Source organism: Ranitomeya imitator, chromosome 2 (assembly GCF_032444005.1).
Source record: "Ranitomeya imitator isolate aRanImi1 chromosome 2, aRanImi1.pri, whole genome shotgun sequence".
NCBI classification, from domain to species: Eukaryota; Metazoa; Chordata; class Amphibia; order Anura; family Dendrobatidae; genus Ranitomeya; species Ranitomeya imitator.
Genome location: NC_091283.1, coordinates 51,427,850 through 51,453,914, shown reverse-complemented (window position 1 = coordinate 51,453,914; position 26,065 = coordinate 51,427,850). Strand labels below are relative to the sequence as shown.

The 26,065-nt window shown below is 46.2% G+C and overlaps 1 protein-coding gene across 1 annotated transcript in view; it reads right to left on the bottom strand.

The window, feature by feature from the left end:
* LOC138661794 (cytochrome P450 2G1-like) overlaps positions 1 to 26,065 on the bottom strand; it is a 158,381-nt gene that overhangs the window by 8,677 nt on the left and 123,639 nt on the right. The gene's annotated exons all lie outside the window — the stretch shown is intronic.

Below are 26,065 nucleotides of genomic sequence, written 5' to 3'. Positions count from 1 at the left end.
GCCTTAAGAAGGACTTTTTCCAGGAACTACTTGAATTATCTTTAGCATAAAAAATATGAAGCATCTTTTCTTAGATCTCGGTGGTATACCGTTCCTCTGTTATTTCTCTTAAGGTACCGTCACACCAGACGATATCGCTAGCGATCCGTGACGTTGCAGCGTCCTCGCTAGCGATATCGTCCAGTGTGACACGCAGCAGCGATCAGGCCCCGGCTGTGCTGTCGCTGGTCGGGGAAGAAAGTCCAGAACTTTGTTTCGTCGCTGGACTCCCCGTAGACATCGCTGAATCGGCGTGTGTGACACCGATTCAGCGATGTCTTCGCTGGTAACCAGGGTAAACATCGGGTAACTAAGTGCAGGGCCGCGCTTAGTAACCCGATGTTTACCCTGGTTACCATCGTTAAGGTAAAAAAAACCAACCGCTACATACTTACCTACCGCTGTCTGTCCTCGGCGCTGTGCTTCTCTGGTCTGGCTGTGAGCACAGCGGCCGGAAAGCAGAGCGGTGACGTCACCGCTGTGCTTTCCGGCTGCCCGGCGCTCACAGCCAGACCAGAGAAGCACAGCGCCGAGGACAGACAGCGGTAGGTAAGTATGTAGCGTTTGTTTTTTTACTTTTAGGATGGTAACCAGGGTAAACATCGGGTTACTAAGCGCGGCCCTGCGCTTAGTAACCCAATGTTTACCCTGGTTACCGGGGACCTCGGCATCGTTGGTCGCTGGAGAGCGGTCTGTGTGACAGCTCTCCAGCGACCAAACAGCGACGCTGCAGCGATCCGGATCGTTGTTGGTATCGCTGCAGCGTCGCTATGTGTGACGGTACCTTTAGGTATGTTTGAATGAATTGCTAAATTGGGTGTTTCCAGTAGGGGGCAGGTCCCTCCATTATCTGACATTGTCCAATGAATGATGGCAGCATTAGACTGTGGAAGTGCACACTCCTTTCACAATGGGAATGTTAACCCCCAGATCATAGACATATGTTTGGTTAGGACTGAAATCAATAACAGAGCAGATATCCTTCAACAATATTTCTATTTAAATAGACCTAGGAGAGGGTAGAGTTAGTGCTTATAAGGCTCTATCTGTAAGTGAGTTACATCCTATTTACTCAAAGTGCAGTATGTGTTAATTATCATTTTTGTTGATATCAGTATAAGTGAGCAAATTAGGGAAAATAATTTGCCAGATGCTTCTGTCTGTTTATAGGTTCAGTGATATTTGGAAGTGCCATTGATAGCTAGGCCAATTACTTTAGGTTACAAATTAAGGGAAGAACTTAATCGTGTAGACTGAGACCATGTCATGGTAATTGGGCATACAGAACATAAATGTTGCATTTTTAAGGAAATACTAGTATAATCCTGCCGAAAACCTATATCCTCTGTTAATAAAATGTTGACCAGTTAAATGACGACTAAGAAAAGAATTATTGAAGACAAAGAAAAGGCTGAGATGTTAAAGAGGCACTTTTCATCCTTGTTCACCAATGAACTGTCTGTTACAGGAATCATTCAGCAATGTAAAAATCAAAGTTCACTGCCTGATATAACTAGTTTAACACAAAAATAAATACACCTACATCAGGGCAATTTAAACATTAACAAAACCCCCGGCCCAGATGGCATTCATCCACAGATACTGAGGGAATTTAGCTCAATAATTGACAGACTGCTGTATCTCATATTCTTAAGGTACCTTCACACTGAACAACTTAACAACGATATCGCTAGCGATCCGTGACGTTGCAGCGTCCTGGATCGCGATATTGTTGTGTTTGACACGCAGCAGCGATCAGGATCCTGCTGTGACATCGTTGGTCGGAGCTAGAAAGGCCAGGACTTTATTTCGTCGCTGATCACCCGCAGACATCGCTGAATCGGCGTGTGTGATGCCGATTCAGCGATGTCTTCACTGGTAACCAGGGTAAACATCGGGTTACTAAGCGCAGGGCCGCGCTTAGTAACCCGATGTTTAGCATTGTAAATATAAAAAAAACAAACAGTACATACTTACATTCCGGTGTCCGTCCCCTCGCCGTCAGCTTCCCGCACTGACTGTGAGCGCCGGCCGTAAAGCACAGCGGTGACGTCACCGCTCTGCTTTACAGCCGGCCGGCGCTCACAGTCAGCGCGGGAAGCTGAGGCCGGGGGACAGACACCGGAATGTAAGTATGTACTGTTTTTTTTTTTTTATATTTACAATGGTAACCAGGGTAAACATTGGGTTACTAAGCGCGGCCCTGCGCTTAGTAACCCAATGTTTACCCTGGTTACCAGGGGACATTGGCATTGTTGGTCGCAGGAGAGCTGTCTGTGTGACAGTTCTCCAGCGACCACACAGCGACGAAACAGCGACGCTACAGCGATCAGCATCGTTGCCTATATCGCTGCAGCATCGCTTAATGTGACGGTACCTTTAGACTTTCATGTAACAGGGGTGGTGTCACAGGATTGGAAGATGACTCACATGGTACCAATATTTAAGAAAGGTAAGAAGGTGGATCCGGGCAACTACTGGGGGAAACTATATGCAGTTGGGTAAGGAATTGGCTAAATGACAGGAAACAAAGTTGTCATAAATGGTACGTTCTCGAAATGGGATATAGTCAGCAGTGAGGACCGCAGGGATCTGTGCTAGGACCAATTATTTTTAACCTATTAATGACCTTGTGGATGGGATTGAGAGTAAAGTGTCATCTTTGGTGATGACATCAAGCTATGTAGGATATTACAATGTTACCTTGACATTACAATATTGCAAAACGATCTGAAAAAGATGACTGAATTGGCAAACATTTGGCAAATGAGACCTAATGTAGATAAATGTAAAGTAATGACCGGAGTAATCCTATTGATGCATATACTCTACATTAACTGGGAGCATACTCGGGACTACAGAACAGGAGAAGGACTCGAGTATTCCAGTTTCAAGTAAGCTGAGTAGATGCAATGGGAAACAAGATTTTAGGGTGTATAAAAAGTGCGATAAAGTTCCGCAATCCCAACGTATTGTTACTAGTGATGAGCGAGTATACTCGTTGCTCGGGTTTTCCAGAGCACGCCCGGGTGGTCTCCGAGTATTTATGACTGCTCAGAGATTTAGTTTTCCTTGCCTCAGCTGGATGATTTATGGCTGTTAGCCAGCCTGAGTGCATGTGGGGGTTGCCTTGTTGCTAGGGAATCCCCACATGTAATCACACTGTCTAGTTGCCGCAAATCATCCAGCTGTGGCAAGGAAAACTAAATCTCCGAGCAGTCATAAATACTCGGAGACCACCCGAGCGTGCTCTGGAAAACCCGAGCAACCAGTATACTCGCTCATCACTAATTGTTACCCCTTTATAAATCACTAGTGAATCCACATCTAGAATATGAGATCCAGTTTTGGGATCCACATTTTAAAAAGGATATTCAGAAGTTAGAATCAGTTCAAAGATGGGCAACTAAATTATTACAAAGGATGGAAGGCCTCTCATATTATCAAAGGTTGGAAAAGATGGGCTTGTTTAGCTTAGAAAAAAGGCGCCTCAGAGGAGATCTCATTTACATGTATAAATATATGTGTGGGCAGTACAAAACACTGGCACATGACTTATTCCTTCCAAAGACCATACTAAGGACCAGGGGGCACTCATTTCGGGTGGAAGTAAAGCGATTCCGGCAGCTAAATAGGAAAGGGTTCTCTACAGTAAGAGCAGTCAGACTGTGGAATGCCTCACCACAAGAGGTAGTAATGGCAAACACTATAACAGCTTTTAAAAAATAGCTGGATAATTTCCTTGATACACATAACACATCTGGTTATAGTTAAATTAGTGACAAAATGTACAATTGGTGGCAGAAGGTTGAACCTGATGAACCCAGGTCTTTTTTCAACATATGTAGCAATGCAACTATGAAACTCCATCCCTATTTCCCAAACATTTGTAAAGAATACACAGTACACAGAGCATGCAACTCATTTGAAGCTAAAAACCCTGTAGGTAGGTCCGGGGTGGTCTATTGAGTCCGAACAGCACCATGATCGTCTCCACTGGGTGCTTTGACAAATCGATAGGGACTACTGAACTTTTATGGGGTTACTACATATGAAGAAGTTTTCAAAACTAAGTGACCCTTTAACTTCCCACAAACAGCAAAAATCTATGGCAGAGTGGAGGAGGGAGCAGAGGGGTCAGGAATTGAAGAGGGTAATGAGTCATGCAGAGACAAAAGAATTCCTGTTTCTACATAGAGCAGAGAAAAGAGAATAATCACCTGGGTAGAAAGGCAAAATGAGCAACTGTAAGTAGTGATGGGTGAGCACCAAACTGCTGGGGTGCTCGTTGCTCGGTTGAAGCAAATTGGAATGCTCGGGTGCTCGACCTGAGCAACGAGTCCAATGTAAGTCTACGGAGGGACTAGAAATTGCAGAAATAGATGGGAACAGTGCTCAATTAACATGGGAACAGCATGGGGAAGACCCCTGGAAGCATTTCTAACTCCCAGGTCACTACTGTGAACAATGTTGTCAGAGTCTTATGCCACTTTTACAGACTCGCAATAAAAAATACAAAAAGGAAACCAAAATGGATTTTTCCTGGGAAATATGTTAAGGAACATCCTTTCGAGGGTAATGACTTGTACATAAGGCAAAATAAATAGCCAAAAACAAAAATGCTCCTCCACACCTTGGGCTATGTTCACATGTAGCGTTTTTGAACTTTAGCATTGCTTTCAACCCAGACAAATGCAATCAATGGGAAATGTCATTTTAACATTTTACAACCTTATATGGCCTTGTGGTGTATGACATCATCAGACACATTCTGTTTAATTTATGAAGGAGGGACACTGAAAGTCACAAAGCCTATTTTTATAGGGCCATCAGGCGGCCTTTACTATTCTTAAAAGGCCAGCAGTCGGCCCTCACTATTCTTAGAGAGCCATCAGTCGGCTAAGCTTTGTTATTCCCATTCAGTGGGTCTCCTATACTGTTAGTGCGTATGCAGTGAGTGGTAAGGCTGCCCAAAATTTGGACGCACCCCAATACCCCTTTGAAGAGACATACAGGAGAGCCTCCTGAAAGCAATGCTCCCATTATTAGGAACTGGGTCTCCCATACTGTTTGCCTATGCAGCGAATGCAAGGGCTGCCAAAAATTGGGAGGCACTACAATGCCCCTTAGAAATGAAGTGGAGGAGGGCCTCAAAAAATGTTCCCATTAGAAAGAAGTGGGTCTCACATAGTATTTACCTATGCAGTGAATGCAAGGGCTGCCAAAAATTTGGAGGCACTCCAATGCCCCTTGGAAGAGACGTGGCGAAGGGCCTCATAAAAAAAGATCAAATTAGAAAGGAGCGGGTCTCCCATAGTGTTTGCCTATGCAGTGAATGCAAGGGCTGCCAAAAATTTGGAGGCACTTCAATGCCTCTTAGAAGAGACGTGGAGGAGGGTCTCAAAAAAATGTTCCCATTAGAAAGGAGCTGGTCTCCTATACTTGTAATGCCCATGCACTAAGTGTATGGGCTGACAAACATTTACCCCTGGGGGGTATACCTAAACATATTGTATACCAAATTTTTTATGGACACCATAAACACCCTTAAAAAATGTATGTGGGTGTTGCATTACAGACCACGGTCACCCTGGTGATATGGTGGTGCATGATGATGAGGAGGAGTACAACAGCAAATAGCCAAAATCAGGAAGCGTATACCAATGTGTAGGTGTGAAGAGGTGCATGAGAATAGACCTCCCAAAAAAAAGACACTGGATTTGAGTTTATGTTACACTGCTATCATTCGGTGGTGTTGAGATGTCTGGCCCAATCCAGCCCTTGTTCATTTTTATAAGAGTCAGCCTGTCAGTATTTTCAGTTGACAGGTGGATGCACTTGTCAGTTATAATTCCATCAGCAGCACTAAAAACCCGACAAAACGCTAGTGGCAGGGCAGGCCAGTACCTCCAAGGCAGAGACACAGTTCATTCCACGTGTCCAGCTTGGATACCCAATAATTATAAGGCATAGAGGAATCACTGAAGACATTTGTACAGTCAGCAAGGTACTCTCTTAGCATCTTCCCTAACTTTGCACTCCTTGTGAGAGTACCCCGCGCCTCAGGGCCTGTGCGATGGGAGGGACTGAGAAAACTCTCCCAGAACTTTGACAAGGTTCCCATTCCTCTGCCGGATTGGAGTTGTGTACTTCTTGGTTGTTCACCGAACTGTGGTCTCGCCGCCAGCGTTTTTAGATGGGAATTTTTTTAATAATTCCGTACAATGGCCTTCTGGTACTGCCCCATTTTAGTAGACCTGTCCGCCTCGGGAATAAGAGATAGAAAATTCTCCTTGTAGTGTGGGTCTAGAAGACCAAGCAGTAATGACTATCACCCAAAAGTTTGAGAATGTGAGGGCATGGGAAAGGCAGCGTAACATAATCTCAATCACGTAAAAACATGTCAATGTGAAATACGGCTTTAGAAATGTAGGAAAATAACACATGAGATGCTTCGCACAACATTTGGCCAAGTAATGTGAGCCCATCCACCATCTTCATGGACCCATCCTATTCATGAGATTACCCTGAGGATGGTGGATTGGCTCACATAATTGTGGCCAAATTTTTGTGTAAAGCGTCTCATGTGTGCAGATCCGGCAGCTTCGGGTAGGATTTAAGAAACCACTGAACCACAAGGTTAAGGATATAGGCCAGGCATGGTATGTGTTTGAGCTCACCTCGCTTCAGAGCCGCCACCAGGTTCTGGCCATTGTCACACACGACAATGCCTGGCTGTAAGTTCAGCAGTGTCAGTCACAGATCTGCCACAACTTTTCAGCATTGTGCAGTTTGTCACCTAAGCATATTAGCTTCAGCACAGCCTGTTGCTACTTGGCTGAGGCAGTGCTGCAGTGCTTCCAGCTTGTGACTGATGTGGTCATTTATTTTGGAGATGGAGGCTGAAGAGGAGATGGAGGAGGTGCAGGAGCTGTAGACTGTGGGAGCAACCCTGATTGACCTAGGGCCCGGCGTCAGGAGGATGTGTTCCATCCCAAGGTCTGAGTGGGTCTTGGCTTCCTCTATGTTAACCAAGTGTGCCGTCAGCAAGATGTACCATCCCTGCCAGCAAGCACTTGTCCACATGTAGGTGATTAGGTGGACTTTCCCAGTAACTGCACTGTTGAGGGCACGGCTAATGTTGTGGGACACGTGCTTCTGTAACACGGGGACGACACACTGGGAGAAATAGTGGCGGCTGGGGACCGAATACCAAGGGACGGTCGCCGTCAAAGTTGCGAAAAGCTTCCGTCTCTATGAGCCTAAAAGGCAACATTTTGAGCGCAAGCAGTCGAGAAATATGGGAATATACTAGTGTGGCCTGTGGGGTGCTGGCTGCGTATTTGTGCTTGACTTTCAAGGACTGGGGTATGGACATCTAAACGCTGAACTGGGACAAGGACGTGCTTGATGATGGTGCTAAATGAGTGTGTGCAATGACAGGTGCAGGGCAGGAGGCATTATCACATGCACCATGGACAGGGTATTGGCTTGCTCAATAGTGGAAGAAGCAGTGGTATCACTCGCAGATGTGGTGCCCCTGAGGCTCCAGTTGCCAGAGAGTTAATGCACCTCAGCCAGAGGTGTGGTACTCCACTCTCTGGTAAGGAGGGGACACTACCCAGTACCCACACACTAGCATCCAACACTAGACCTCTCCAGGCCAGGGAGGGACTAGGTAGAAGGTGTAGGTGGAGAAAGTAGAGAAGAGGAAGAGTTGTCATGGAAACAGGATGGAGGAGTTAGAGAGTCTGTGAGAAGTGGATGCGAGCAGACGTGGAGAAAGAAGCTCCTAAGAGAAGAGAAAGAACGGCTCCTAGGGGCACGGGAAGTGAAGAATCCACCCGTGGCACCCAAATCCACACCGACTGTAGTCAGGTGGAGGAACTAGGTCACAGTAGTGGACCGGTCCCAGACTAGTGGAGGAACTACAAGGCTCAGCTAGCAAACCAGAGGCTGTGGTATTTGTATGTGCCACAGCCACATCCACACACATTTGCCAAAAAGGGAGCTACATAGGATCAAAGGAACCAGGAGGACGTCGCCCCACAGGATCCGAGGCTGCTGGCTTGGGACACTGTGTGAGGCGCAGGGCAGGAGAGGCGGGAGCCAGCGCAGTGCGACATACAGAGAAGGAAAATAAGAAGGGGGTTCTGACAAAGTGTACCCCAATTTACCTCAGAGCTGACTGAACCACAGACCCAGAGGACACAGCACCTGGTTGGGGATTGCATATAAGAACTGTGAGTAAAGTGTAGAAACTGCACCCTGCTCTGTCCTCTGAGTTATTACTGCATCACCTGCCCTGTACTATAACATTCACCATCATTGACTTTAACACTTTAACTGCCCTGGGGCCTAGCGCTACCCGTGGAGAGCTGTAACATCTCTGCTGCATCACCAACCGCCCTAGTGGACCTGAATCACAGTGTCGGCCTTTCTCTTATTGCAGAACACCACGGGTGACATCACAAACTAATCCCCTATAATCTTCCCTTCCTCTTCCTTTAATTGACTTTTATTGGATGCCCAGGGCCATAAACCGGGTCACCGCTGCCATGACCACCTCCTTAAGAACCGTCAGACCCAGCTGGAATACCCCACGGCCCTGGCGGACACTCCACAGACACTGTTCCTGGACCTTGGGGTTCGTCCCACAAAGTCGGGTGCTTTGCTGCCATATGCCTGATTATGCTGGTGGTGGTCAGGCTGGTCGTTTTGCTCCCTCTGCTGATGCTGGCTGGCAGGTAGTGCAAATGGCCTTTTTGAGGTTATCATCAGAATCTTTAAAAAACAACCAGACTCAGGAAGACCTAACAATTGGACTGGCAACTTCTGTCGTATTGGTGTTATGGGGAACGGTTGCCCGCCTTCTGTCTGAGGCCACTACACTGCTTTTTCCTACCTGATGAGGTGCTACACCTCCCTCCCCCTGTGTGCTGCTGTCCTCATTCTGCATGTCCTCCTGCCAGGTTTGGTCAGTTTCTATATCAACCACCACCTCATCTTCCACTTCCGCACCCTGGCACTCCTCCTGACTTTCTGGCAATTGTGTTTCATCATCGTTCACCTCTTGTGACCCTTTCCCACCATTGCCTCCATATGACCGTGGCTGCTCAAATATTTGGGCATCGCTACATGCGATCTCCTCTTGCCCTGCTTCAAGTGGACCTGGCAAGAGGTCCGAATCTATAAATGGAAAAGTGAACAGCTCATCAGAGTGTCCAAGTGTGGGATCAGTTGCCTCTGGGCACTTGGCATGGTGGGAAAAAGGAGGTTCTGGGTGAGGAATATATGGTCCAGACTCATGGCTACTGAGACTTGACCGTGTGGAAGACAGGGTGGTGGTGATGGCAAAGTGACTGGAAACATTATCTGCTATCCAACCAACAACCTTTTTACACTGTTCTGGGTTCAATAGTGGTGTGCTGTGGTCCCCTAGAAATTGGAACAGGAAGGTCGGGCGAGAAGATGTGGGTGTTTGTTGTGACACAATTTCAGCTTGCTCACTGTTTCGGCCTGTGTATGTACCATCATGTCCAGTTCTCCGTCTTACAAATGGCTGAATTTGGAGCGAACATATATGTGATCCGCGTGACTGGTAAACCACAGTTTTAAATAGCTAGCCTGTAGGTAACTATTTTTACCAGCAAACTGGTGTCAATATCTTCACTAACACACTGCAACAAAATTTAAATGGAGGACAGAAATGGCAGAATTTTGACAGCACTTATATGTGATCCATGTGATGGACAAACCACAGTTTTAAATAGATAGATTTTTAGCGCTGTAATATGAAAGGATCTGGCTGTATCAGGAGCACCTGGCTGTATGCTGCAGCGCCAACAAGCAATGGAGCAGAAAAACGGTGTTCTCTGAATTGCTTTTTAAGCAAATAATCAGGATTCAGAACCCCCCAAAAAATTTCCTTGCCCCTGATACCTGGGGCTGTGTCTAGAAATATGTGTAAAAGCAACAGCAGACAGAACTGGAATGGACCCTCCTGCTATTTGTACTGCAGTGTGCCACATACCCTGCCTGCCTAACACTAATATCTACGCAGCTGGATTAGGCTAGGGTCACATTGCGTTAGTGCAATCCGTTTAGCGCTAGCGCTAGCGGATTGCGCTAACGCAATGTTTTTAACGGGGCCGCGTCCCGGGGTCGCGGTAACGTCCCCGCTCGCGCAGATCCCCGATCTGCGAGAGCGAGGAACGGACCACGGGCGCGCCTCGGACGCTGCAAGCAGCGTCCACGGCGCGCCAGGAAACACCGGCGCGTCGCTAGCGCGTGCCGAACATGGCACGCGCTAGTGATGCGCATTCCCATTGCCGTGAATGGGCGCGCTAACGGACGCGTTGCACGGCGTTAATTTCGCCGTGCAACGCTGTCCGTTAGCGCGTTCCCATTAACGCAATGGGAACCTAGCCTTAGTCCTCATAAGGACTGTTAGTTGAATTGGATATGTGTAGAATATACTGTGACAAAAGCCAGCACATAGGATCAGTATATCTAATCCAACAAATACCTAACCTATCAAGGAAAACAGAATCAAAGCATACCTAGGGAAATTGTTTTTAAAACTTAACCTTTACTAAATACTCTTAAAAGGTCAATATATACCTAGAACAAACATGCAAAAAACCCCCTCAAAAAATAGGTTCTCTTTTTTAACAGTGCTCAGGTAAAAAATGGTTCGATCTCACCAGCATATATACTTATTCAATCCCTCCATGGTTTGTCCATTATAATGGAGGATCCAGCGCCGGGGGGGAGAAGGGGAAGGAATCACAATAATAAGTTAATCTCTCTAATACTCCTTGTCATGCCCCTGTTTAACTCCCGCCCTGACAAGAGCAGTACCCAAGTGTGCGCCTATTTACAAATGTCCATAAAATATGTAGCCTCCCATGTAGCTGTAGGATACTAGCAGAAACAGCGGATGTAGTGACGAGCAGGAGGCAGAACAAGAATTAACAGGTGCTTTATGCAGAGAGAACTGTTTAAGTTAATGCTCCACACTGGGAGTTTGCAGCAAGCAGATTATATGAATGTAAAGAAGGATAACTGTTAACAATGGACAGTAAAACAAGGATTCAACTTATCAGTCTTTGGCTCCCGGAAGGACGAGGTTGAAAGTTCCCATGATAATGACGGAGATGGCGTGAGACTTCTCTGAAGCGATCCTTAATTTAAATTTGAGGCAATGTCTCTGGGCTGAAGCGGTGAATCCTGGTGTTTCCAGACGTCGTCTTCCGGTCCCGGAACACGGTGTTGTCCGAGAGGTGGCACAGCAAACGTCACACAAGATCTTGAGGAGGAGGCCACTGAAGAACCCTCAGAATAAGCATGAACTGGGCAGTGTGGTCTTCCGTTACTGTCGGGGTGCTTACCGGTCAGGACTCATGGTTACAGGAGTCTGCGTGGTGCTCAATTCTATCTCTGCGCAGGTTGTGTGCGCAGGGGCAGACAGGCCGCCAAGAAAGTGAGCTCGTTGGTCAAGAGCAGCAGAGACGGAGTCGACCTTATCCTTGCGAGCGCACTGTCTTCCTGCCAGAAGCCCTGTTTTGGCACGCTCCTCTCCTTTTATGTCCAACCCGCCCCCTACAATCAGGTGCCCAGGTCTGCGTCAGTCAGAATGCCCTTCCCCTGGCAACACTGGTGACAGCCCCAATGGTTCGAGCCCGGGCACACAAGAAGCTGCCCTAGCCCGGTCCATCTTCCTACATAGCCTCCCAATGCATTTCTTCCCCTGTTTAGGGGGTTCATGATACTGTCTCATTATACTGTCTCAGTATATTGCCAGACAGAGGCAGTGACACTACTAGTCAGTTAGCTGGGTTTGACTTGCCACTGCAAGCACCCACATAGCTTCTTTTCTCCCCTGATGAACCCCCTAAACAGGGAAAGAAACGCATTGGGATGCTACATGGGAGGCTACATATTTTAATGGGCATTTGTAAATAGGCCTTTTATATTGACCTTTTAAGGGTATTTAGTAAAGGCTAAGTTTTAAAAGCAATTTCCCTAGCCATGATTTGATTCTATAATATACTGTGATATACCTACACTAATTAAAAACAAGCAAATCTCTCCCTAGCTCAGCAGCACCTCTCCCTGATTCCGAAGTAGCCTGTGACGAGCATGGCGGTGCCAGATCTGATATAGACCTGATGACGCTGTGCGGTCAGTCAATCACTGTAATGCCACAAGCAACATGGCTGCGGCATTACAGTGTGTGGCAGACGATCCCTGCATGTTCATTGGCTCTCTTAAGAGCGCCAAACATGCAGGGCAGGGACCCGAGCTCCCGCCAAGCAACCCCGAAAATACTCGGCGAGCTCCGAGCATCGCAAGTAGTGAGATGCTCGCGCGAGTATCGAATAGTGGCCAGCATGCTTGCTCATCACTAATTGTAAGTACACAGTGCTATATAATATGGTGACTAGGGTTGAGCGACCTTGACTTTTTTAGGGTCGAGCCGGGTTTCGCGAAACCCGACTATCGCAAAAGTCGAGTCGAGTTTTTTTTTTTCTCTCTCTCTCTTACTCTCTCTCTCTCTCTCTCTCTCTCTCTCTCCATCACACAAGCGACAACATGGCGATAGGCGTCCACGCCCCTAAGACCTATGTCATCACTCTGCCCACGCCCCTTCATTGGCTGAAAAAAATGGCGCCAGGCGCGTCATACGAAACGCGACTTTGGCGCGAAAGTCGCGTACCGCATGGCCGACCCCACACAGGGATCGGGTCGGGTTTCATGAAACCCGACTTTGCCAAAAGTCGGCGACTTTTGAAAATGAACGATCCGTTTCGCTCAACCCTAATGGTGACTGCTAGGGTTGAGCGAAACGGGTCGAAATTTTTCAAAAGTCGCCGACTTCCTTAGGAAGGAAGGCTGCCGGAAAGAAGCAGGGCGCGTCCGAGGGTGAGTATATACCTAATAGGAATATACTCACCCTTGGACGCGCCCTGCTTCTTTCCGGCAGCCTTCCTTCCTAAGAATCAGCCCTTCCAGGACCTTCGGTGACGTCACGTCACGTCACGAAACCCGACCCGATCCTACAAAAGTAAAGGTCGCTCAACCCTAGTGACTGCAATATATTAAGATGATAACTACTTTGATGGGAGCACTTCTTTAATGAAGGGCTAAGCAACACAGGTCAATTTGCCACAATTGTAATGATAGCAAATGTTATACTAGGCATTAACCTCAAATCACCATAGACGACTAATATTTCAAATGCAAAAAATGTGTTAGGCCTCTTTCACACTTCAGTCTTTTTGTTTCCGACAAAATCCATCATTTTAAAAAAAAAAGGGATCCAGCGAATTTGCTCGCTGGATCCATCTTTTTCTCATAGACTTGTATTAGCGATGGATTATGACGTTTCGTCCGTCGTGCGCTGCATCCGTCAGAATTTGTTTATCCGCCGTCTGGTGAAGACATACAAAGAAACATTTTCTGTCTGTGTTGAAAAATCGGCCAGCAACAGATCCAGCGGCATCCGTCGTTGGCTACAATGGAAGCCTATGGGTGCAGGATCCGTTGCTGTCCATAATATGATGGAATCCAGCGACGGATTCCATTTTTTTTTACACTGAGCATGCTCCAAATTTGTATTTAGTAACTAAGTGGCCAGACAGCCCCAAATCTATGTAAACATGCCATGTGGCTTCATTCCTCAATGTGCCAACAAGAAGCATAGAAGCCACCAAGAAGCCAGCAGAAGGACTGCCAGCCAGAGGACTGCCAGCCAGCAAGAGGCCTGCCAGCCAGAGGACTGCCAGCCAGCAAGAGGCCTGCCAGCCAGAGGACTGCAAGACAGCCAGCAAGAGGCCTGCCAGAGGACAGCCAGCCACAGTCCTGTCAGCCAGCATGAGTCCTGTCAGCGACTGTGTGGCAAGTGTGTGTTTGTGTGTGGGGTGTATTTTTTTAATACGTTACATATATTTCCAAATGTGTGTGTGTGTGTGTGTGTGTGTGTCCAACCATTTTTTTTTTAAATACTGTACATGTATTTAAAATAAAGTAGTGCGGCGTGTGTGTGAGTGCGTCATGTGTTGCCTGTGTGTGTGTAATGGCGGCATGTGTGTGAGTGCTGCGTGTCTCTGTGTCCAGGCTTGATTGTTTTTTGTAATACTGTACATGTATTTCAAACAAAGTTCTGCGGTGTGTGTGTCTGTGTGGCGTGTTGCATGTGTGTGATGTGTCTGTGTGGCGTGTTGCATGTGTGTGCGGAGAGTGTGTTCCTTTATTTTTTTTTAATTTGCATTTACTGTGCTTGTATTTAAAATAAAGAGCAGTGTAGCTCCTACTTGGTTTTTTTTTGTTTGTTTTTTTTAAATTAAAACAAAACAAAAAAAAATTATCCTAAAACTGTCCGTAGTATCATTTCACCAAGGTAAATTTTACAGGGTGGTTTATGAAAAATAGTAAAACACAACATGCAATACAGAGTTGGTTGAGGGTCTATTTGTTTAAATAAAAAGTGTATTAAAATGTGGATAGCAGAAATTGGATATTTCAATTTTTAAAAGGTATTTTTACAAATAGGATCTGTGGTCAGTAGATTTTAAAGTGCGGGTTTAGAGATTTCAAATTTGAAGGAGGGTATTGTTTGCATGGTGTAGGTTTGGTTTTTTTGGGGGTAAAAGTTTGCCAGCTTGCGCATCGCGCATATTATGGAAGGAGGATATCAAGGTCAGACTTGTGTGCCATGGTAGATTTTTGGGGGTTACAGAAGAGTGATGGCTTAAAACTCCTGATGTAAGTATTAAAGGACACAGAGCTTTACATATAATTTGTATGTTGCTAACAAGTGTTTTTATACTTGCAGATCCAAAAACAGCCATTATGTCTTCTTCTGAGAGCCCTCCCTCCCTCACAGTGTCGACGAATTGAGCTAATTTAAAAATGTATTTTTTTTCTTCTTGTTTTTGGTAACATTTTTGGTTAACACTATATGCATTAATTATGTTTTCACAGGAAGCTGAAGCAGCTGAAGGCCTCCCAGAAGGAGGGTGGAGAAATGCCCGGAGCGGCCACGCACAGTGTAAGTTTTGCAGAAACAGATCATCATACATCACAGTACATACAAAACATGCCTACATCCAACGTAACGTTTTTTTCTAGTCTGCTGCACATTTTGGCCATCGCCCTCAAGGTCCTCCCAGCACCTCACCACTGTGGTCAGCCTGCAATAAGTATCCTTATTTATTTTTTTATATTAGATGTGGATTTCAGTTAAATTTTTTTTTTTTTGTTCGTTTTAACAGTCTTCACAGCATGATCACGACTTGGATGGTGAGGAGGGGGGTATGGATGTGGACCGCCTCATCGAAGAGGTACGCGAGCGGGAGCCGCTGTGGAACATTGCTGACCACAGCCATGCTGATCAATTCATCACCCGTCAGCTCTGGGAGCACGTATGTTTTATCATTGTGGATAACTCGGAGAACCTTGAACCTCGGCAGCAGACTCAAGTGCATAAGTATTCTGATTTCAGGAATTTAGGTTGCAGGATGGAATGTGTTGTAACCAAAATGTATTTTTTCACTTTAAAGGTGAAAGGGTAATGAAGCGGTGGCGGTCATTCAGGGATCGCTTCAAGAGGGAGTTCATCAAGGAGATGCAGGCCCCGAGTGGATCAGGAGGATGCAGGATCCACTACAAGTACGCAAGAGACCTGTCGTTCCTCCGGTCGACGATGGTGAGCAGAAAGTAAATATTCAACAACCCATTTTTTAAGTCACAATGTTTACATGTCTAACCTTATTTTTGAGTTTCAGCCAAGGCTATGCAATATAAATATATTAATTTTTTGTTTTCTTTTCTTTGACAGCACCATCTGCAGCACTCGGGAGCCTTCTGCTGAGTTGGACCCCTCTGGAGCGATCCGACAGGAGTCCGCCACCAGGGACCACATCGATAGACCCGACCCCTCTGACCCTTTGTCTGACCCTTCCTTCACTTCTGGTTCCTCGGCCCCATCCACCAGCACTGGAGCATCATGTCAGACTTCGTCACATGAAGCTGCTGGTGACGAGTTAGCTTTCCCTTTACCGCACCCCTCTGACACTGCCGCCACCTCTAGAACAACTGTATGTTCTGGGCGGCAGCACCAGAAGGGTGAGGAAAGAAGCCATGCACCCGAGTTCTTGCATCTGAATGCAGCCTTCCAGAACTCAATCAAACTTTTGGCTGAGCAAATGACTGCTGGGTTCAACATGTTGAACAAAAGCATCCTTGAACTCGGCAGTTGTCTGGATAGGATACATTCAGATGCAAGTAGGTTGCCGAATCATATTTTTTTTCAGGCAGTCCTCGCGCGCGTGGAAAATCTAAGTCCTGACCAGCTGATGCATGTAATGCAAGTGGATCGCCTCCAGACACAGGGCCACGCGTTTCGGTACCGGGCCCCTCTGGTTCGGTTCTGAGGCTGTCATGGTGGCTAGACCCGGTCTGCGACCCTGCTAAGGGGTGTCCAATGAAAGTAGTGGAACAGTCTGTCAGGGGTTCGTGACGCCACCTGTGGTGTTCGGTCAGGGTGACCGACGCTGCTATGGGGTCCACTGGGGTGATGGAATGGCAGCCGGATGATATAACTTCCCACAGGTGAAGTATGTCCCCAGGGCTTCCCAGTAGTGTAGGTGGCGATGGTGTGAGGTGCAGTCAATAATGAGGACACAAGGTTGCAGTCTCTTTACCTCTTTACTGAAGGCTTCAGGATCCTCAATCCAGAGTACGTTTAACAGGGCTCTCAGAGACCGGCCGGTCCGATGGGCACTTCCAGAGTTTCCTTCACAGATGGAAATCGTTGCCTACCAATAGCACCTGTGTGTTGTAGTCCTATCCTGCTGAGCATTCGGAATAGTCCTCACAACTGCTGTTCTCGTTTGTTCGTTCTCTACAGCTCTCTCTCTCGTTCTTTGGTTCCAGATGTTACTAGTTTCTAATGTCCCCCAGGTATGTTATGGCTAGGATGCCACCCGTATGACGGGAAGGCTTGGAGGTCTTCCGGGACCCTAGAGACGCCCCTCTCCCAATGTTGCCCCTATGTCTTCGTAGGTGTAGTAAGGTAGACAGCCAACCTATGACTAGCTGTCCAGCGGAGTTTGAAGTATGGCCTGAAGTCAGTTACGCCTACGGTGTTCTGGCCACCGACTACGCGCCTCAGTAAGATGTTGCCTCTCTCTCTCTCGGCACGACTCTTACTGGCTCTCCTTTGTGCTTGATGTCGTTTATACGGTTCCACAATATCCTTCCCTTCATGTCTCTTTCTTAGGATACCGCCGCAGGGTGTGCAGGCGCGGTTCCGTTACGTTCTGTTCTGTTCGCTAGGCACCTGCCAGGTTCCCACGCCTGACAGGGGCCCCCCTGTGCCTTCTCCCTGCAACACCCCCTGCCACGGGATGTTGCCTGGTTCCAACCCAGTCAGCTTCTGACTAACTTCCTCCCCAGCCCCTAGTTTTACCAGTGTGAGGAGTGGCCCAATAAATAAAGCCTTTTTCTCCCCCTAGTGGCCGGAGTGTGAAGTGTAATGTGTTCTGGTGATACCTGGTCAAGAGAACTCCTTAGTGCCATCAGACGTACCGCTACTCCCCTTAGCGGCAGAGTGCCATACTGCAACGACCAGGTCTCTGGGGCGCTGCACAAGGCTGTCATGTTGCTCTAACTCAGGCCACCTCTCAAGCCCCTCCACTTACCCCAATAGTTCCTCCCACACCTCTCCCCAGCGACTGTCCCTCCTACCAATCCTTTCCAGTACAAAAATCGTTCCCAGTACACAAACCCTTCCCAGTACTCAAACCCTTCCCAGTACACAAACCTTCCCAGTACACAAATCCTTCCCAGTACACAAATCCTTTCCAGTACACAAATGTTTCCCAGTACACAAATCCTTGCCGTTACACAAATCTGTCCCAGTTCCAAAATCCATCCCAGTTCCAAAATCCGTCCCAGTTCCAAAATCTGTCCCAGTTCCAAAATCCGTATCAGTTCCAAAATCCGTCCCAGTTCCAAAATCCGTCCCAGTTCCAGATGCCTTCCCCACAGTTTCCTTTCCCGTTACATATTCCTTCCCTGGCCCAGCTTCCTGTACCTTATAATTTCCCACCTACACCAACCCAACTCCCCGCCCAACCTGTCCTGCCTGCTCAACCTCATGTTTTCTCCACCCCTTCCACTTCAGATCAACCCCAACCCGGTCACCTTTCCCGCACCATCGACGTGGTCCACCCTGCCAGCCCCTCCGATATTATCTCCAACCAACAGTTTACAAATTTGTAAATATTTGTTAATAAAAACATTTTTTGGTTTAAAAAAGCATTTATTGTCAATAGTATTTATATAACACTTTGTATGAAAAATATAAAACATACAACACTATTTTAAGGCTATGTGCACACGTTCAGGAATTCATGCAGAAAATTCCTGTGGAAATCTGGACATTTCTGCCAGATTTCTGCATGAAATCCGCATGCGTTTTTTTTGCGCATTTTTCCCAGACATTTCCCAATGTATTAGACAGTGGGAAATCCGCGAAAAAACGCAAAATTAATGAACAGGTTCATTTTTCCGCAATGCGTTTTTCATGCGGAAAAACGCACATCATGTGCTCAGAAATAGCGTTTTTATAGTGCAAAAACGCTAAAAATCCGCAAATAATCTGCAACGTGTGCACATAGCCTTAAAGGTAAAAAAAGGTTGTTTTAGAAAAAAAACATACACAACTTTGGGTAAGCTACAAAAATTGGTGTAATACAAAAAACATGGTATAATATCAAGTGTAACTTCAGCAATAAGTTTAGTACTCCCAACATGCATTCTATAAAATCACAAATATATCAAACCATATCATCCTGCAATTCAACTCTTCCTCGAGGTGACAAAGTAATCAGCAAATTTGTCCCTCATTCGGGAAACTGCCACAGCACTCAGAAAAGTTATATTTTGATAATCACGCAAAGTAGTTGGAGACACATTTTCCTCCTTGGCAACCTGTTCCTTGGATAGGACAAAATTGTGCAGGACCACACAAGCCTTCGCACGTCATCCACAGTCTCAGTTTTCAGTTTGATAGCGGTCAACAGAACTCACCATTTTGCTGTAAGAATCCCAAAGGCCCACTCCACCACTCTTGCACTCACGTTAACCCCTTCATGACCCAGCCTATTTTGACCTTAAAGACCTTGCCGTTTTTTGCAATTCTGACCAGTGTCCCTTTATGAGGTAATAACTCAGGAACGCTTCAACGGATCCTAGCGGTTCTGAGATTTTTTTTTCATGACATATTGGGCTTCATGTTAGTGGTAAATTTAGGTCAATAAATTCTGCGTTTATTTGTGATAAAAACGGAAATTTGGCGAAAATTTTGAAAATTTCGCAATTTTCACATTTTGAATTTTTATTCTGTTAAACCAGAGAGATATGTGACACAAAATAGTTAATAAATAACATTTCCCACATATTTACTTTACATCAGCACAATTTTGGAAACAAAATTTTTTTTTGTTAGGAAGTTATAAGGGTTAAAATTTGACCAGCGATTTGTCATTATTACAACGAAATTTACAAAACCATTTTTTTTAGGGACCACCTCACATTTGAAGTCAGTTTGAAGGGTCTATATGGCTGAAAATACCCAAAAGTGACACCATTCTAAAAACTGCACCCCTCAAGGTACTCAAAACCACATTCAAGAAGTTTATTAACCCTTCAGGTGCTTCACAGCAGCAGAAGCAACATGGAAGGAAAAAATGAACATTTAACTTTTTAGTCACAAAAATTATCTTTTAGCAACAATTTTTTTATTTTGCCAATGGTAAAAGGAGAAACTGAACCACGAAAGTTGTTGTCCAATTTGTCCTGAGTACGCTGATACCTCATATGTGGGGGTAAACCACTGTTTGGGCGCACGGCAGGGCTTGGAAGGGAAGGAGCGCCATTTGACTTTTTGAATCAAAAATTGGCTCCACTCATAGTGAGCACTTTGAACCCCCAGGTGCTTCACAAATTGATCCGTAAAAATGAAAAAGTTCTTTTTTTTCACAAAAAAATTCTTTTAGCCTCAATTTTTTCATTTTCACATGGGCAACAGGATAAAATGGATCCTAAAATGTGTTGGGCAATTTCTCCTGAGTACACCAATACCTCACATGTGGGGGTAAACCACTGTTTGGGCACATGGTAAGGCTCGGAAGGGAAGGAGCGCCATTTGACTTTTTGAATGAAAAATTATTTCCATCGTTAGCGGACACCATGTCGCGTTTGGATAGCTCCTGTGTGCCTAAACATTGGCGCTCCCCCACAAGTGACCCCATTTTGGAAACTAGACCCCCCAAGGAACTTATTTAGATGCCTAGTGAGCACTTTAAACCCTCAGGTGCTTCACAAATTGATCTGTAAAAATGAAAAAGTACTTTTTTTTCACAAAAAAAATTCTTTTCGCCTCAATTTTTTCATTTTCACATGGGCAGTAGGATAAAATGGATCATAAAATTTGTTGGGCAATTTCTCCCGAGTACGTCGATACCTCATATGTGGGGGTAAACCACTGTTTGGGCACTCGGCAGGGCTCGGAAGGGAAGGCGCGCCATTTGACTTTTTGAATGGAAAATTAGCTCCAATTGTTAGCGGACACCATGTCGCGTTTGGAGAGCCCCTGTTTGCCTAAACATTGGAGCAACCCCACAAGTGACCCCATTTTGGAAACTAGACCCCCCAAGGAACTTATCTAGATGCATATTGAGCACTTTAAACCCCCAGGTGCTTCACAGAAGTTTATAATGCAGAGCCATGAAAATAAAAAATAATTTTTCTTTCCTCAAAAATGATTTTTTAGCCTGGAATTTCCTATTTTGCCAAGGATAATAGGAGAAATTGGACCCCAAATATTGTTGTCCAGTTTGTCCTGAGTACGTTGATACCCCATATGTGGGGGTAAACCACTGTTTGGGCGCACGGCAGGGCTCGGAAGGGATGGCACGCCATTTGGCTTTTTAAATGGAAAATTAGCTCCAATCATTAGCAGACACCATGTCACGTTTGGAGAGCCCCTGTGTGCCTAAACATTGGAGATCCCCCAGAAATGACACCATTTTGGAAACTAGACCCCCAAAGGAACTAATCTAGATGTGTGGTGAGGACTTTGAACCCCCAAGTGCTTCACAGAAGTTTATAACGCAGAGCCATGAAAAAAAAAAAAAATTATTTTCTCAAAAATTATCTTTTAGCCTGCAATTTTTTATTTTCCCAAGGGTAACAGGAGAAATTTGACCCCAAAAGTTGTTGTCCAATTTCTCCTGAGTACGCTGATACCCCATATGTGGGGGTAAATCACTGTTTGGGCACATGCCGGGGCTCGGAAGTGAAGTAGTGACGTTTTGAAATGCAGACTTTGATGGAATGCTCTGTGGGCGTCACGTTGCGTTTGCAGAGCCGCTGATGTGGCTTAAGAGTAGAAACCCCCCACAAGTGACCCCATTTTGGAAACTAGACCCCCAAAGGAACTTATCTAGATGTGTGGTGAGCACTTTGAACCCCCAAGTGCTTCATAGAAGTTTATAATGCAGAGCCGTGAAAATAATAAATACGTTTTCTTTCCTCAAAAATAATTATTTAGCCCAGAATTTTTTATTTTTCCAAGGGTTACAGAAGAAATTGGACCCCAAAAGTTGTTGTCCAGTTTCTCCTGAGTACGCTGATACCCCATATGTGGGGGTAAACCACTGTTTGGGCACATGCCGAGGCTCGGAAGTGAAGTAGTGACGTTTTGAAATGCAGACTTTGATGGAATGCTCTGTGGGCGTCACGTTGCGTTTGCAGAGCCCCTGATGTGGCTTAACAGTAGAAACCCCCCACAAGTGACCCCCTTTTGGAAACTAGACCCCGAAAGGAACTTATCTAGATGTGTGGTGAGCACTTTGAACCCCCAAGCGCTTCATAGAAGTTTATAATGCAGAGCCGTGAAAATAATAAATACGTTTTCTTTCCTCAAAAATAATTATTTAGCCCAGAATTTTTTAATTTTCCCAAGGGTAACAGGAGAAATTTGACCCCAATATTTGTTGTCCAGTTTCTCCTGAGTATGGTGATACCCCATATGTGGGGGTAAACTACTGTTTGGGCACATGCCGGGGCTTGGAATTGAAGTAGTGACGTTTTGAAATGCAGACTTTGATGGAATGCTCTGCGGGCGCCACGTTGCGTTTGCACAGCCCCTGATGTGCCTAAACAGTAGAAACCCCCCACAAGTGACCCCATATTGGAAACTAGACCCCGAAAGGAACTTATCTAGATGTGTGGTGAGCACTTTGAACCCCCAAGTGCTTCATAGAAGTTTATAATGCAGAGCCGTGAAAATAATAAATACGTTTTCTTTCCTCAAAAATAATTATTTAGCCCAGAATTTTTTATTTTCCCAAGGGTTACAGGAGAAATTGGACCCCAAAAGTTGTTGTCCAGTTTCTCCTGAGTAAGCTGATACACCATTAGTGGGGGTAAACCACTGTTTGGGCACACGTCGGGGCTCAGAATGGAAGTAGTGACTTTTGAAATGCAGACTTTGATGGAATGGTCTGCGGGTGTCACGTTGCGTTTGCAGAGCCCCTGGTGTGCCTAAACAGTAGAAACCCCCACAAGTGACCACATTTTAGAAACTAGACCCCCCAAGGAACTTATCTAGATATGTGGTGAGCACTTTGAACCCCCAAGTGCTTCACAGACGTTTACAACGCAGAGCCGTGAAAATAAAAAATCATTTTTCTTTCCTCAAAAATTATGTTTTAGCAAGCATTTTTTTAGATTCACAAGGGTAACAGGAGAAATTGGACCCTAGTAATTGTTGCGCAGTTTGTCCTGAGTATGCTCGTACCCCATATGTGGGGGTAAACCACTGTTTGGGCACACGTCAGGGCTCGGAAGTGAGGGAGCACCATTTGACTTTTTGAATACGAGATTGGCTGGAATCAATGGTGGCGCCATGTTGCGTTTGGAGACCCCTGATGTGCCTAAACAGTGGTAACCCCTCAATTCTAACTCCAACACTAACGCCCCCACACCCCTAACCCTAATCCCAACTGTAGCCATAACCCTAATCACAACCCTAACCACAACCCTAATTCCAACCCTAACCCTAAGGCTATGTGCCCACGTTGCGGATTCGTGTGAGATATTTCCGCACCATTTTTGAAAAATCCGCACTGCGTTTTACCTGCGGATTTTCCGCGGATTTCCAGTGTTTTTTGTGCGGATTTCACCTGCGGATTCCTATTGAGGAACAGGTGTAAAACGCTGCGGAATCCGCACAAAGAATTGACATGCTGCGGAAAATACAACGCAGCGTTTCCGCGCGGTATTTTCCGCACCATGGGCACAGCGGATTTGGTTTTTCATATGTTTACATGGTACTGTAAACCTGATGGAACACTGCTGCGAATCCGCAGCGGCCAATCCGCTGCGGATCCGCAGCCAAATCCGCACCGTGTGCACATAGACTAATTCTAAAGGTATGTGCACACGCTGCGGAAAACGCTGCGAATCCGCAGCATTTTCCCATGAGTTTACAGTTCAATGTAAACCTACGGGAAACAAAAATCGCTGTACACATGCTGCGGAAAAACTGCACGGAAACGCAGCGGTTTATATTCCGCAGCATGTCACTTCTTTGTGCGGATTCCGCAGCGGTTTTACAACTGCTCCAATAGAAAATCGCAGTTGTAAAACCGCAGTGAAATGCGCAGAAAAAAAACGCGGTAAATCCGCCATAAATCCACAGCGGTTTAGCACTGCGGATTTATCAAATCCGCAGCGGAAAAATCCGCAGAGGACCAGAATACGTGTGCACATACCGAAACCCTAACCCTAGCCCTACCCCTAACCCTACCCCTAGCCCTAACCCTAGCCCTAACCCTACCCCTAACCCTAACCCTAACCCTAACCCTATTCTAACATTAGTGGAAAAAAAAAATTTCTTTATTTTTTTATTGTCCCTACCTATGGGGGTGACAAAGGGGGGGGGGTCATTTATTATTTTTCTTATTTTGATCACTGAGATATAATCTATCTCAGTGATCAAAATGCACTTTGGAACGAATCTGCCGGCCGGCAGATTCGGCGGGCGCACTGCACATGCGCCCGCCATTTTGGAAGATGGCGGCGCCCAGGGAGAAGACGGACGGGACCCCGGCTGGATCGGTGAGTATGATGGGGTGGGGGGAGCACGGGGGGGGGGGGGATCGGAGCACGGAGGGGGGGAATCGGAGCGCGGGAGGGGTGGAACGGAGCACGGGGGGCATGGAACGGAGCACGGGGGGGCTCGAATGGAGCACGGGGGGGTGGAACGGAGCACCGGGGGGGTGGATCGGAGTGCAGGGGGGGTGATTGGAGCACGGGGGGAGCGGACAAGAGCACGGGGGGGAGCGGAGCACTGGACGGAGGGGAGCCGGAGCAGTGTACCGGCCAGATCGGGGGGCTGGGGGGCGATCTGTGGGGTGGGGTGGGGGCACATTAGTATTTCCAGCCATGGCCGATGATATTTCAGCATCGGCCATGGCTGGATTGTAATATTTCACCCGTTATAATAGGTGAAATATTACAAATAGCTCTGATTGGCAGTTTCACTTTCAACAGCCAATCAGAGCGATCGTAGCCACGAGGGGGTGAAGCCACCCCCCCTGGGCTAAACTACCACTCCCCCTGTCCCTGCAGATCGGGTGAAATGGGAGTTAACCCTTTCACCCGATCTGCAGGGACGCGATCTTTCCATGACGCCACATAGGCGTCATGGGTCGGATTGGCACCGACTTTCATGACGCCTACGTGGCGTCATGGGTCGGGAAGGGGTTAAGCTAGAATTAAATACTATTTTTTTGCGTCAATCCACTACTTGCATATGGCTTGAGCAGGTGTGGCGAAAGTTAGAAGGCTTCATCACCAACACACACAAATGGCATTGGTGGGCCAGAGGTTCCAGGGAGTGGTCTTGGAGGTGGAAAATGAAATGTGCCTCCGTATAAAAGACGCCCCATTGCAGACATTTTAAAAACCTGCGAATCATTGGAGCGGCCATATGTACCAATATCCACCGCTATGGACTTGCATTCGGCGTCTCCAATGGCCATCAGCACAATTGAAAAATATTTTTTATAACTAAAATATTCTGAGCCAGATCCAGCAGGCTTAACAATCCTTATGTGCTTGCCATCCACTGCACCCATGCAATTAGGAAAATGGCAAATCTGTTGAAAATTATTATCAATCTCTAGCCACCTCTCCGCTGTTGGATGTGGGATGTACTCCTCCTGTTAACAATCCCACAATGCCCGGCAGGTCTGTTTTACTATCCCTGATATTGTAGAAATCCCAAGCCGAAATTGATAATGGAGGGAGGAGAGGGATTCACCAGTTGCAAGGAATCTGTTAAATAAGGCATAGAAAATAATTAGTACAAACTACCAGCAACAACATTACAGTTATAAGTCTACTGAATGATAATCCATAAAAAAAGGCTTACCGAAGAGTCACCATCAGACGCTCTGCCGGTGATATGGAAAAGCAGCAATAGGTGTCCTTTCTCCTGATTAGCTCTCCAACCCGTTCCATCAAAACATCAAAGTTTTCAGCTCTCATGCGTATGTAATTGAAGAACTTATCTGGGTTTTGCCTCAATTTCATACACAGCGTTGAATAGACCCTACGGGTCAATCGCTGTGTGGTGATCGGACGGATCCAGAGATGTCAGCGACGCCGCAAAGTATGCGCTGTCTTGCTTCCTCCTTTTCCCGAACAATCACTGCCAACCTATTGGCCTCAAAAGCAAAATCTGCATAGATTGTCACAATATTTGCTAAAACTTCTTCCATTTCTGCCACTTGCTCTACAACCTCTCACAGATGGGGTGTTAAAACACTCAATATATAGCTTTCCATTATTTTACAGTAGCCAATCACGTTTGGGAGCCTCCCATTTGGAGATATGAAAAAAAAGGATCCGTCAAAAAAAAAATGGATGAAACGGATGGAAA